The sequence below is a fragment of the Lissotriton vulgaris genome, chromosome 4_1 (genome assembly GCF_964263255.1).
Source record: "Lissotriton vulgaris chromosome 4_1, aLisVul1.2, whole genome shotgun sequence".
Lineage (NCBI taxonomy): Eukaryota > Metazoa > Chordata > Amphibia > Caudata > Salamandridae > Lissotriton > Lissotriton vulgaris.
Window position 1 is genome coordinate 1,913,298,368 of NC_141691.1, and position 13,777 is coordinate 1,913,312,144.

Genomic DNA, 13,777 nt, shown 5'->3' on the forward strand with positions numbered 1-13,777 from the left:
AGTTCTCCCCTTGAACGTATGGTTCAAGGGAAAACAGGAACATGGTCTGGAAAGCCCACAGAGAACCGAAGTAACTAAATGGCAGGACAAAGTAAGGGATGCCCTTATCTGTAGTGTGTGGCATGAGTCCGCATATCCAACAGTTCGTAGTGTTCATCACAGATTGGTGCTGGTGGAGGAGTTGGACAAATGAGTTGTTTACGAATTCCAGTCTTCTGGCAGACTCGTGTACAGGTAGTGGGTGAAAGGAGTGTGTGGGAACAGTAGGAGGAGGGGTGATGTCACGATATCCAGGTGCTCCAACGCTTCGCAGGGGCAGTACTGACGAATGTCCCGATCACCCTTCCACCGGTACCCTCGCTTCAAGAGCAAGACCACCAGCAGCAGGGAAAGGGGAAGTGGACAGAGAAGAGAATACCTGTACTTCGACTGGCACCCTACTTCCAGCGACTGCTATTCATCTCGCCGTCGTTTCTGTAGGTGCCTAATACACAGAAGGGGGAGAGAGAGAGAATATACCACAAACCTTCTTACACTGTGCTGACTATTCGTAAATGATAAATGAAACTTGTCCTACCAGTTTCTGCCCAGGTATTTGCCTCTCTTCTATATTAGGAATATTATCTGACTGAACTTCCTGCAGTGAAGACATATACGAACATTAGTATTTCTACCCCGAATATTTCTACACTTGCACTCACTCTCTCTATCAACCTGAATTGTACCTGTGAAGTTCTTCGTCAGACTTTGTCTTGGGGTTCTGTGCAGAGATATCCTCGGGTCAGAAGTGCGAGCAAAAGTTCACTGCATCGCTGAAGCACGCAAAAAGGATAAAGGAAGGTACAAGGGGGAGGAAAGGCAAGGAGAAACGCAAGGGGGAATGTCCTGTGGGGAAATGCGAGTGGAAGCAATACAGTTTGGATATTTGCTGACTTGACGAGAAGATGTAACGCCTTACTTGTAGAGTTCAAGATTCTCTTCAGCTGAGTACTCAACTACGTCGTGTCAGATCAAGTCCTCCTCGACACTCGCGTTCTCCTGAAGAACCGTAGGATATTTGGATGACAGCTGTCACAGCTCTGGGACAGCGGCTGGGAACTTCGTCTGACCGAGGTGCCTCTCTGAGCAGTGAGAGCGCACAACAAGGATTTCTCTCATGAAAGTCTCTGAAAACTCTAGTACTAAGATACTTAGGACGTCTTTGATAATTGCTGTTATTCTCCCGTCATGAATAGTTGACGCGGAGCAGCGACAAGAACAAGCCTCTCGAACGGAATCTTCGTTGAAGTGCGCAGTTAGGAGCGCGCGCCTTCCAGAAGTCCACTAGAGGGCGCATCTATCGAGTACAGTAAATGGAACATTGAGCGGCCATCTTAGGGAGGGGAACTATATACAGTCTTAACAGTTCTTTAGTTCAATGACTCGGATTACCTCTGGAATCTCTCAGTCTGCCAGAGGAACAAGGAAACCACACATTAGATCGTGCAGAACGGGGCCAGGACAGGGAGCTGACCAACAGTCTTGAGGAAGCTACAGTGGCTACTCGGTGAATCCTGACAGTACCCCCTCTCAAGGACCGATTCATCGGTCCTGGTTTGTGTGGAAATCTGGAGTCAAAACGTTTCAACAGTTGTGGAGCGTGAAGGTTGCTGACAGGTTCCCAAGACCTTTCCTCTGGGCCAAACCCTTTCCAATCCACTAAATACTTCAATTTCCCTTGTACGTACTTGGAATCTAAAATATCCTTAACCTCATATTCAGGATGCCCTTGAACATTAAGTGGATCTGGAGGTTTTGTAAGCCGTATAGGCGATTGAACCTTTTTCAGCAAGGATACATGAAAAACTGGATGTACACCTATCTTGGCCGGGAGTTTCAGTTTTACAGTAACTGGTCCTAACACCTTTTCGATAGTATAAGGACCCACAAATCTAGGCTGGAATTTTCTGTTTCCTTTCAAATGTAAATTTTTAGTGGACAACCACACCTGATCTCCTGCTTGGTACTGTGGGGGCTTTTTCCTATGTGAATCTGCAAACTTTTTATAGGACGCCTTAGCTTTCTCTAGATTCTTTTCAGCTGATTTGTGCAAAGAACTCAAATCTAAAAGGGCCCTCTTGGCTGCGGGGACATCTAACTCCTCTTGTAACACCATAAAGTTAGGATGTCTACCAAAGTTCAAATAAAACGGAGAGTAACCAGTAGATGCACTCTTCGCATTATTGCAAGCAAACTCGGCCATCCACAACTTTTCGGACCATTCCCCACCCTAATCCAATAGAAATAACCTCAAGTACTGTTCTAATTCTTGATTGGTCCTCTCTGTTTGCCCATCGGATTCTGGGTGGTAACTACTGGACAGTCTACCCTCTATCCCCATCCCCTTTAGGAAGGCCTTCCAGAAGTGGGAAATAAATTGGGGACCTCGGTCTGAGACCACTATCTTAGGGACACCATGAATTTTGACAATATTTTCGCTGAATACTCTAGCTAATTGGACTGCCGTGGGAATTCCTGACAAAGGGACGAAATGACTCATCTTCGTGAATGTATCTACCACCACCAGGATGGTATCAAATCCCTTGCTCAACGGTAGGTCTACGATGAGATCTAAGGAAATTGTATGCCAAGGAGAAGGGGGAGTGGGCAAAGGCTGTAACAACCCTTGGGGAGCCTGTCTAGTGGGTTTACTCCGAGCACAAGACTCGCAAGACTGAACATACTTTTTGATCTGATCGGACATTCCAGGCCACCAAAAATAACGTTGCACCAATTCTTGAGTCTTAGCAATTCCTTTGTGACCCGCTAGAGGATGGTCATGACAGTTTCGCAAAGCCTTCTCTTGGAGCTCAAGGGTTGGAAGGTATAAGGCTTCTTTGACATATGGTAACTGCTGTCGACACTGACGCTCTTCTCCTAGTAGCACCCACTGTTGAATTTCTTCTGAGGTTAAACTCTTACGGACCTCTTCTTTGAAATTGTCCAACGTAAGCGCCCCCACGATCTTTGTTCCTGGAATGATTGGTTTCGCTTCTACGGTATGCTCAGATTCTTCGGTCTGTAATCGAGACAGCGCATCTGCTTTCCCGTTCTTGGGGCCAGGTCGGTATGTAATCACGAAGTCGAAGTCAGCAAAGTAAAGGGACCAGCGCAACTGACGAGGAGTCAAGGTCTTAGCCGTCTTTAAAAACTGCAGATTCTTGTGATCGGAATAGACGGTGACTGTGTGTCGTGCCCCCAACAGATAGTGCCTCCAGTCCTCAAAAGCATCCTTTACTGCCAATAGCTCTTTCTCTGTGATGGTATAATTTATTTCAGCAGAGTTCAATTTTCTGGAGCGGTACGCCACGGGATGCAACTGTCCAGTCTTTGGATGGCGTTGAGAGAGAACTCCCCCGATGGCCTGATCTGAAGCATCAGCTTCCACGTAAAACGGTTCGGCAGGATCCGCATGCAGTAAGATGGGGGCAGAGGTGAATTGTTTCTTCAGATTCAGGAAAGCGGAGTTTGACTCTTCTGTCCATTCAAACTTTACTCCTTTCTTCAAGAGACCTGTGATGGGGGTTATCAATTGCGAAAATCCTTGAATAAATCGCCGATAGAAATTGGCAAATCCCAGAAATCTTTGAATTTCTTTCACATTCTTGGGGGCTGGCCAATCTTCCACTGCTTGTACTTTTCCTGGGTCCATGGTCACCCCTTGAGGTGAAATAACGAATCCCAAAAACTCCACTTGTGACACATGAAAAACACACTTTTCCAATTTAACAAATAGCTGATTTGCTTGCAATCGTTCCAGGACCAAACGTACATGCTGGGTGTGTTCCTGAGGATTCTGCGAGTAAATCAAGATATCATCCAGGTAGATGATGGCAATCTTATCCATTAAATCGCTCATTATGTCGTTGATAAAGTGTTGAAACACTGCAGGAGCATTACAAAGGCCGAATGGCATGACACAATACTCGAAAAGACCAAACTTGGTTCGAAAGGCGGTCTTCCACTCATGCCCTTCTTTCATTCGAACCAAGTGATAAGCTCCTCGTAAATCCAGTTTGGTGAAAATTTGTGCTTCCTTAATCTGATCCAAAAGAACAGAAATCAACGGCAATGGGTACCTATTTTTAATGGTGACCTGATTTAATGCACGATAGTCTATGCAAGTTCTGAGACTACCTTCTTGCTTCTTCGGTATGAAGAACAGGGGGGAGGAAACTGGGGACTGAGATGGCCGGATAAATCCATTCGCAAGATATCGATCCAGGTATTCTTTTAAATGCACATTTTCAGCTTCAGTCAACGCATAAATTCGACTAGAAGGAAGAGCGGCTCCCGGTTCCAAGTCGATGGTGCAATCATAAGCACGGTGGGGTGGCAATACTTCAGCTTCCTGTTCACTGAACACCGTCTTGAGATCTCGGTACTCAGGAGGAATTTCTTCTGTCACTATCGCTCCAATGGACTGTCCGCCAAACGACAACAGCATAGATGGCGTAGGTTCCTTCTCAATATTCTTGGTACCGTAACAGTGGGACAGGCAAAACTCTGAATGCAGACTGACTGTCTGGTTTTCCCAATCTATAGTCGGGTTGTGGAGGGTTAACCAGGGCAGTCCCAGGATCAATTGAAATTGGGGGGCATCGATTAAATTGAACTGCAACACTTCCCGATGTCCTTCTCCTTGAGTAATTTCCAATTCTTCTGTGTGACTAGTAATTGGTCCAGAGGTCAAATTGGTCCCATCTACGGCACGTACCGGCTCGGGATGATCTTTTGCGATTGCCTTAATTCCCATCTGTTTAGCATAGCGGATATCACAGAAGTTTCCAGTAGCACCGGAATCGAGCATAATGGCCACTCCACAAATCTGATGTTCACGGAATTGCATGGTTACATGAAGAATTACATGAGGAGTCATGGTCTGCAGCGTATTTAAAATCAAATGTGACTTTGGAGTCGTCTTCTCTTCTTTCACCACCAGAGCGACCCCGTCTACTGGCGGTTCACCTCGTTTCCCTTAAACGGAGTCTTGGGACGCTTCAAACAATCCTTTACAAAATGGCCGGCCGTACCACAATACAAACATAACTTCTTTTGTCTCCGTTGTTCTTTTTCTTCGTTGCTCAAAGGGCCTCGAACTGTCCCAATTTGCATGGGTTCCGACTCTGAATTCCCTCCGGGTCCTTTTTCGCTCTTCGCTCTGTCAAAGCGCGGGAAATTTATCTTCCAGTCTTTCTTCTTCTCACCTTTGCGTTCTGAGTTCCGAAAATCCAATTCCAAAACCAAATCTACCAAAGCTGACAACTCGGTGGGTCGATTGGGAATCTGAGCCAGGGTGTCCTTGATTTCATCTCTTAAGCCACGATAAAACAAGGCAGCTCTCTTTTCTTCTGGCCAGCTAGTCTCTAGGATCAGTTTATTAAACTGTGTGAGGTAAGTAATCAAATCTTTAGATCCCTGACGCAGCTCCAATAATTCGTTATCGGTGGCCTGAGATATCCTTCTCCGATCAAAAATTCTAAGAAACTCAGCCTTGAATTTAGTGAAGTCACTAAGCAAAGGATCATCCTCACTAACTAAAGGCATGGCCCAATTGGCAGCATCTCCACTTAAATATGACAGGATAAATGCCACTCGAGATTGGGCGTCTGGGAACAATGTGGGTCGGCACATGAAATGAAGGGAACATTGGGTCAAAAAATATTGAGCCTTTTGAGGATCTCCCGAAAACCTTTCAGGAGTTGCCAATGGGATCAACGGGGATACCGAATGAATTACCTGAGCTACAGATTTTGGATCCACAGCGGCACCACTAGTGACTTGTACCGCTGAACTCTGTACGGGATTCCCCATAGCTAAACCATCTACCTTTTGTGCTAACAACCTAGCCTCTTGACGGGAAGCCACTAACTCTGACCTTAAACTTTGGTTTTCATCTCGAACGGCTCCCAAATCTCTCTGAATCCCTACTAAGATTGCGCCTAATTCCTTCAAGTCCATTCCCTCAGCCATACTGCCCGGGCGAAGGTAAAATACGTGGGCACTTCAAACTGTCACGATATCCAGGTGCTCCAACGCTTCGCAGGGGCAGTACTGACGAATGTCCCGATCACCCTTCCACCGGTACCCTCGCTTCAAGAGCAAGACCACCAGCAGCAGGGAAAGGGGAAGTGGACAGAGAAGAGAATACCTGTACTTCGACTGGCACCCTACTTCCAGCGACTGCTATTCATCTCGCCGTCGTTTCTGTAGGTGCCTAATACACAGAAGGGGGAGAGAAAGAGAATATACCACAAACCTTCTTACACTGTGCTGACTATTCGTAAATGATAAATGAAACTTGTCCTACCAGTTTCTGCCCAGGTATTTGCCTCTCTTCTATATTAGGAATGTTATCTGACTGAACTTCCTGCAGTGAAGACATATACGAACATTAGTATTTCTACCCCGAATATTTCTACACTTGCACTCACTCTCTCTATCAACCTGAATTGTACCTGTGAAGTTCTTCGTCAGACTTTGTCTTGGGGTTCTGTGCAGAGATATCCTCGGGTCAGAAGTGCGAGCAAAAGTTCACTGCATCTCTGAAGCACGCAAAAAGGATAAAGGAAGGTACAAGGGGGAGGAAAGGCAAGGAGAAACGCAAGGGGGAATGTCCTGTGGGGAAATGCGAGTGGAAGCAATACAGTTTGGATATTTGCTGACTTGACGAGAAGATGTAACGCCTTACTTGTAGAGTTCAAGATTCTCTTCAGCTGAGTACTCAACTACGTCGTGTCAGATCAAGTCCTCCTCGACACTCGCCTTCTCCTGAAGAACCGTAGGATATTTGGATGACAGCTGTCACAGCTTTGGGACAGCGGCTGGGAACTTCGTCTGACCGAGGTGCCTCTCTGAGCAGTGAGAGCGCACAACAAGGATTTCTCTCATGAAAGTCTCTGAAAACTCTAGTACTAAGATACTTAGGACGTCTTTGATAATTGCTGTTATTCTCCCGTCATGAATAGTTGACGCGGAGCAGCGACAAGAACAAGCCTCTCGAACGGAATCTTCGTTGAAGTGCGCAGTTAGGAGCGTGCGCCTTCCAGAAGTCCACTAGAGGGCGCATCTATCGAGTACAGTAAATGGAACATTGAGCGGCCATCTTAGGGAGGGGAACTATATACAGTCTTAACAGTTCTTTAGTTCAATGACTCGGATTACCTCTTGAATCTCTCAGTCTGCCAGAGGAACAAGGAAACCACACATTAGATCGTGCAGAACGGGGCCAGGACAGGGAGCTGACCAACAGTCTTGAGGAAGCTACAGTGGCTACTCGGTGAATCCTGACAGGTGAGCTGGGTGTTGTGTATGAATGGAACTCGAAAGATGGACAGAGCATAGCCAGTCAAAAACATTATTATACTACAGAACATTGAGATGCTCAATACTAGAAATCGTCTTCTTGCCATTACAATACATATTTTCTTTTCAAATTTCATGTGTCTAGCAGGTCTCTCTACCCTCGGAAACTCCATCCTCTGGTTGCTGCCCACGGTGGGAGGTTGCTTCTGCCAAGATGTGCGCTCTGATCAGTCCGGGGTGATTCCCTCAGACTGACCAGAACCGTTGACCTAGACGTCCACGGCTGCACTCCTCAGACTTCAACCGCGGCCTTAGCAGCAGAACCGGATGGTGGTTCGAAAATCAAAAAATGCGCTAGTTTCCTGGGCGGGAGAGCTGTGGAATCAAAAATAGTTCATGGGAAAAAGGGAAGATCGCACTAGTTCGAGAGTGTCAGTTCCTTGGTCTTGACCTCAGATTATATCGTTCTTTTCCAGGCACGGTGTGATCTTCAAACAGTGTTTCAGGCTCTGTAGTATCCAACTGCAGCGACGGTGGCACGGATTCTTTCAAAATACAATCGCTCTCTTTGTCGGTACCAGTTCCTTTTAGTCGTGCATCGCTGAAGGGGACAAAACGTGGTACAAACTCAGTCTCGGAGTCAGCGACTCCTTGCTGGACCCATCGGTCGTATGGAAGGGGCAACGGGACCCTTTTGGAGTGGGCGCCGTACATCCAATGTTTCTTTCCGTGGACACGTACTGCAGAGCGGGTCGATAGTAAAACCTGGAAAGGTCCGGTCCAGTGAGGCTCCTCGTTCTTTGCTCGTCTGAAGTTGCGAATCAGGATCCAGGAGCCAGGTTCGATAGCGTGGCCTGGATCCTCAGATGCCGGTGGAGAGGAGCTGTGGACCTGTTGATGTAAAGCATGCAGTTTAGTTGTCAATTCGTGCAAATAGTCAAACAGTACAGGGTGCTCGATTTCACTGAGCTTTCTTGGCCTCGGTACTCCCCATATATTTGCTGGGCGCCCAAACACGATCTCGTGTGGGCTAAGTCCCAGTCTAGAATGGACAATCATCCTGGTAGACAGGAGTGCTAAGGCAGGGCGTCTGGCCACTTGAGACCTGTGCTGGCTTGGATTTTGGCCAGTTTCAATTTTAACGTGCCATTATAGCACTCTACCAGGCCTGCCGACTGGGGGTGGTTTGCAGCATGAAACTTCTGGCGGATGCCTACACACTCACACACTCTCTTCATTACTCGTCCCACAAATTCACTTCCATTATCACTCCAGACAATCCTAGGCATGCCGAATCTAGGGAAGAATTCTTTGACAAGGGCTTTGGCAGTTGAAAATGCAGTGTTGTTCTTAAGGGGGTACGCTTCTACCCACCTGGAGAAAGCGCAAACGACAACAAGGAAATATTTTAGGTTATTGCACCTCTCCATGTGAATGAAGTCGAGTTGCAAGACCTCGAACGGATACGTTGGAGGTGCAAAATGACCAGTTGGGGTTGGGGTTCCTCTACCGGGATTGTGCTTCAAACATACCATACAATTTCTGACCAGATTCTCTGCACATTTTGGGATACCACTATTCTGCCATACTGGGGCCAACAACTTACATATTCCTTTCACACTGACGTGTGCCATTCCATGGGCCATCGTTACCCCTGCGAGCACATAAGCATCCGGTAACAACCATCGCTGATGTTCTGACAGTTCGACCCAACAACCATTCGCGTCTAACCTACCCTTGCTTTCTCTCCATTCATTCACCTCTTTCTCAGTCGCGTCAGCTTGTATGGACTTCACACTTTCGATGGTGTCCTCACACATACCCACATCAGGGGTCCATCTAGCAGGACCTACGACATACATCCGACTCATTGTGTTCCTTGCAGTCTCTTTCGCGACCTCATCGGCAAATGCATTCCCTCGACCAACATCATCTTGAATCTTTCTATGCGCGCTGCACTTCACGATCGCAACCTGTAGGGGCAAGGTCAGTGACTCGAGAAGGTCGTGTACTAGCTGGCCGTGTTGAATCTTTGCACCATGCGACGTCAGGAACCCACGTTCACGCCACAATCTTCCAAAACTGTGGGCTACGCCAAAGGCGTACTGACTATCAGTGTACACATTTACTAGTTTTCCTTTCGCCAACACGCACGCTCTTGTGAGTGCGACTAACTCTGCTGCTTGCGCAGAATTGTGGGGGATGCGAGCTGTCTCTACAATCGTGTGTAATGTTGTCACGGCATATGCTGCAGTCGTATCACCATTCGGCAACTTGAAACATGAACCATCAACCCATAAATTATCATTACATTGAGAGAGAGGAGTGTCCTGTAAGTCCACTCTCCCTTTTGTCTCTTCCTCTGTCCTAAAACAGCAATCATGTTTATCGACCTCATCTGTCTTTGCTGGAACAGGTAATAACGTAGCGGGGTTTGAGTGTATCACACCTTTTTATGTGACTTGCTAACAGGGTCAATTCATAGCTGGACAGTCGAGCACTAGTCAGATGTTGTGTCTTCGTTCTGTTTAGTAAAATATCTACTGCATGTGGAACCATTACGGTCAGGGTATTATTCAAGACTAACCCAGCGGACTGTCGAATACAGACAGCCGCTGCGGCAGTGGCCCTCAAGCAACTCGGTAATGCCTTAGCTACGGGATCTAGAGTCGCGGAGAAATATGCACATGGGCGTTGTTTGTCCCCAAAGTGCTGCGTCAAGACTGATAATGCGCAACCTTCCTTCTCGTGGACGTATAATGTAAACGGCTTGCTGTAGTCGGGGTTGCCCAACACAGGAGCCGAACATAATGCCTCACGCAACTCATGGAAACTCGCCTGACAATCTTCAGACCAAGGCAAAGGATTGGGTGTGTCTTTACGCATTAATGCCAGCAAAGGTTTGGCCAACAGTGAGAAGTTCGGCATCCATTGTCTACAATACGATGTAATGCCCAAGAAGGCACGCACTTCTCTTTGTGTCCTAGGGACACTCAGTTCTGCAATCGCCTGTATTCTTTCTGGGGTCAGTCTCCTTCCCTCCTTCGATAAGATGTGACCTAAGTAGGTTACTTCTTGTCGGCAAAATTGTAGTTTGGAAAGCGAGACTTTGTGCTTCATGTCACATAAATGATGCAACAATGACAACGTGGCTCGCTTGCAGATTTCTTCAGTATCTGCAGCGATCAGTAGATCATCTACATACTGGATCAGAGTCGCGCCACCAGGTATAATAATCGTATCTAGTTGTGTTTTCAGAGCTTGACTGAATACCGATGGGCTCTCACAGTAGCCCTGAGGAGAGCGTTTAAAGCGGAAGCTTCGTCCTCCTAGTTTGAAGCCGAAGATATCTCTGCTCTCCTCGGCAATCGGGATGCTGAAGAAAGCATTCTTCAGGTCAATCACCGAAAACCAATTGGCTGAGGCTGGAACCATTGTCAATAAGGCAGTAATGTCGGGAACGACTGGAAACTGCGGTACAACGATCTTATTCACTTCCCTGAGATCAATCACAAATCGGTACAGAGGGGGCTGTGAAGGATCGGTATGCTTTAAGACAGGCAAAACAGAACTGTTGCAAATGTTGCCTGTAGTCTCTTCGATGACATCTTTCGCAATCAAATCGTAGACGATCGCTAACAGAGCCTTTTCACATTTGTTTGATATTCTATATTGGGGAATACGTGGCAACCTAACATTAGCTTTTAATGTTATGACATACGGTGCTATCTCTAAGTGACCCACATCATTAGAACCATTCGCCCAAAGTACATCTGGAAGAGATGACAACTCAGTCGGAATTCTTCCTTTTGACAAATACATCGGGGAAATCACTCTCTTACCAAGCGTAAGTTGTACTCCCGAAGGAGAACAGTACAAGGTCGCATATAATCTCTTCAGTAAATCCAAACCTAACAAATTTTCGCCACAACCTGTGGTAAGAATGAGGGGTGCTTCTAATTCGCATGAGCCAACATAAAGGGGCATAGGGCTAGAGATCGGGTTTCTAACAGGGGCGCCAGAAAAACCTACTGAAACATTCATTTTGCCAGACAAAGGTGCGCCAGGAAGTTTTGAGTGCATAATTGAACTTTTTGTAGCATCAGTATCCAGCAGAAATGGCTCCGACACTCCGGATGTAATCACCTCGACATAAGGTCCATTATGATCTACTGGAACTGAACAACTCCCTCTCTTTGTCCATGGCTCTCCTAGCAACTATTACCCTCATTCTCGTTTTCTGCGTAATAGTCATCTGCATAGTACTGAGCTGACCTGGAAGACGCATTATTCTGTTGGTCAAAGATGTTCATAGAATTCTGAGGCGGAAAAGAAGCGGTGTTCTGGGAGAAATTTCCACGGCCCCTACCTCTAGGAGCCTGTTGAACACCTCTACCTCTTGCGCCGGAAACACCGCTTAAGCGCCGCGCAAGAGCTTGACAATTTCTTTTGAAATGACCCTCTTCCTTGCAATATGCACATTGATTCGGGCCATACGGAGAACGCTGGTGGAAAAACTCGTTCCCTTGCGCGTTTCTCGAATACTGCTGTGGTTGCTGATAATTGGGCTGACTAGGAGTGCGAGGCGGATACGCTTGCTGGAGAAGAACTTTAGTCTTTAGTTCCTTAGTCTTCTTCTCTGTCTTATCTAGCTCGTCTTTGCGCCTATTTTCGTAGTACTGGGCTGTGGCTAAAATCTGTGCTGACGTGGAGACAGCCCAAGCACTCTCTGAATCTTTCAATTTATTGCACAGTTCAGGAAGCAGATTATGTACAAATTTGTCTACAAACAATCTCTGGCCACCCTTGGTAGCCATGTCCTGACCACTATGATCAGTGAAAGTCTCCTCAAATCTAGTGAAAAAGTCAGACACATTCTCATCCTTCTTCTGCTTGCACGCAGATAGCTTGTCCCAATTTACACGTAATTCAGGCATTAACGTTTTCATGTACGCCATAATCCTACCGGGAAGGTCTGCTATTAAGGGCTCGGGTTTAGAACCACCAATTTGTCTAGCATCAGTAGCAGTAATATTAGCCCATGAGTCACCTAGTTCTTGATCGTGATCTGCATGACGAATTTTACTCCATAAAGGATGCGGAACAACATTCCCAAACAACATGTCTATATCTGCTAAATTCATTATACATGAGCTGGCAGTCTGTGACAACTCCTTATAATATCCTGATGGGTTTTTACGTGGATCAGGTAACGTCTGTTTGAGTGCTAGAACTTCCGATCTTTGCCAGGGGACATGTACCCATACTCGCTGGAAATGCGGTGGAACGGGTGGTTGTGCATTCGCATCACCTTCCCTCCATACTGGAGGAACCTCTCTCATGCGGTATTGTCGCGCCTTTTTCCTACCAGACACATCATCCTCATCAAATGATCTAGAGCTGTTTCCCTGACTCCTATAAGATAACAACAGATCCATTGCTATTTCAACATCGGCACCTACAATCATGCCTTCGTAAAATTTGAATCGCATGCGGGCTAGTTCCTGCATTCTGCGTTTTGGGTCATTGCCTCGTAAATCATCCCAGAGGTACACGCACATCTCCTCAAATACATATCTCTGAGTGGACGGATCCCACTGACTGAAGACTTTCATGACAGACTGAAGATCATATCTTACAGTATCAGTAACCCATTTGCGTGCTAACTCGTTCAGCACTTCTCTCTCCTCGTAGTCGGGTAGTTGACTACGCAACTGTCTACGTCTGTTTTAGGGGTCGTTTTAGGCGACCCGAAGAAAGGCGAGAATAGACCAGTGACAGTACTTGTCACTCTCTGTCTGACAGAAGGAGAAGCTTGCGGCAAGGCAGATGCGCCAGAAAAGACAGGCTGATGTAAAGAGGAAATCGAAGCAACAGCAGAGGAAGTTGAAGCAATAGCAGACGTAGTATCATAGTTAATAGTTGGAGCGGTAGGCAAAGTTGTAGAAGTAGATGGAGTGTGGAGCAAAGGCCGCGGCCCTTGAGAAGGCTGCGCCGGAGAAGTAGGAACCAGCTGAAGAGGAGCTGGTGCTTGTGCAAGAGCTGCTTTTCGTGCGCCAGGGCGCGGTATAACAATACGTCTCGCGTTCCCACAACACTTGATGTATATGGGGGTGGTGAGTTCAATAAATGGGACATTAATTGACCTCTCTCGGATGTTCCCTTTGAGTCTTGTCCCCCATGTGGTAACATCGGGTAGCATTTATCTATTGCTAGTTTCTTGCTTCTGAGCATTTGTTCACTTTCCTGCTCTTCCTCATTATCCCTGTATGCGATGGCAGCTTGTACCATTGACATACCCCTTTTGTTTTTCTTTGCTAATTTTATTTCTTTCTGTTTGGCTTCTTTGCGCCATAAGCAAAAAGAGTCAAACATCGCCAGTCGGGCTTTCTTCTTGAACAATTTGACCTCGAGGTTGTCTAATATTTCTGAG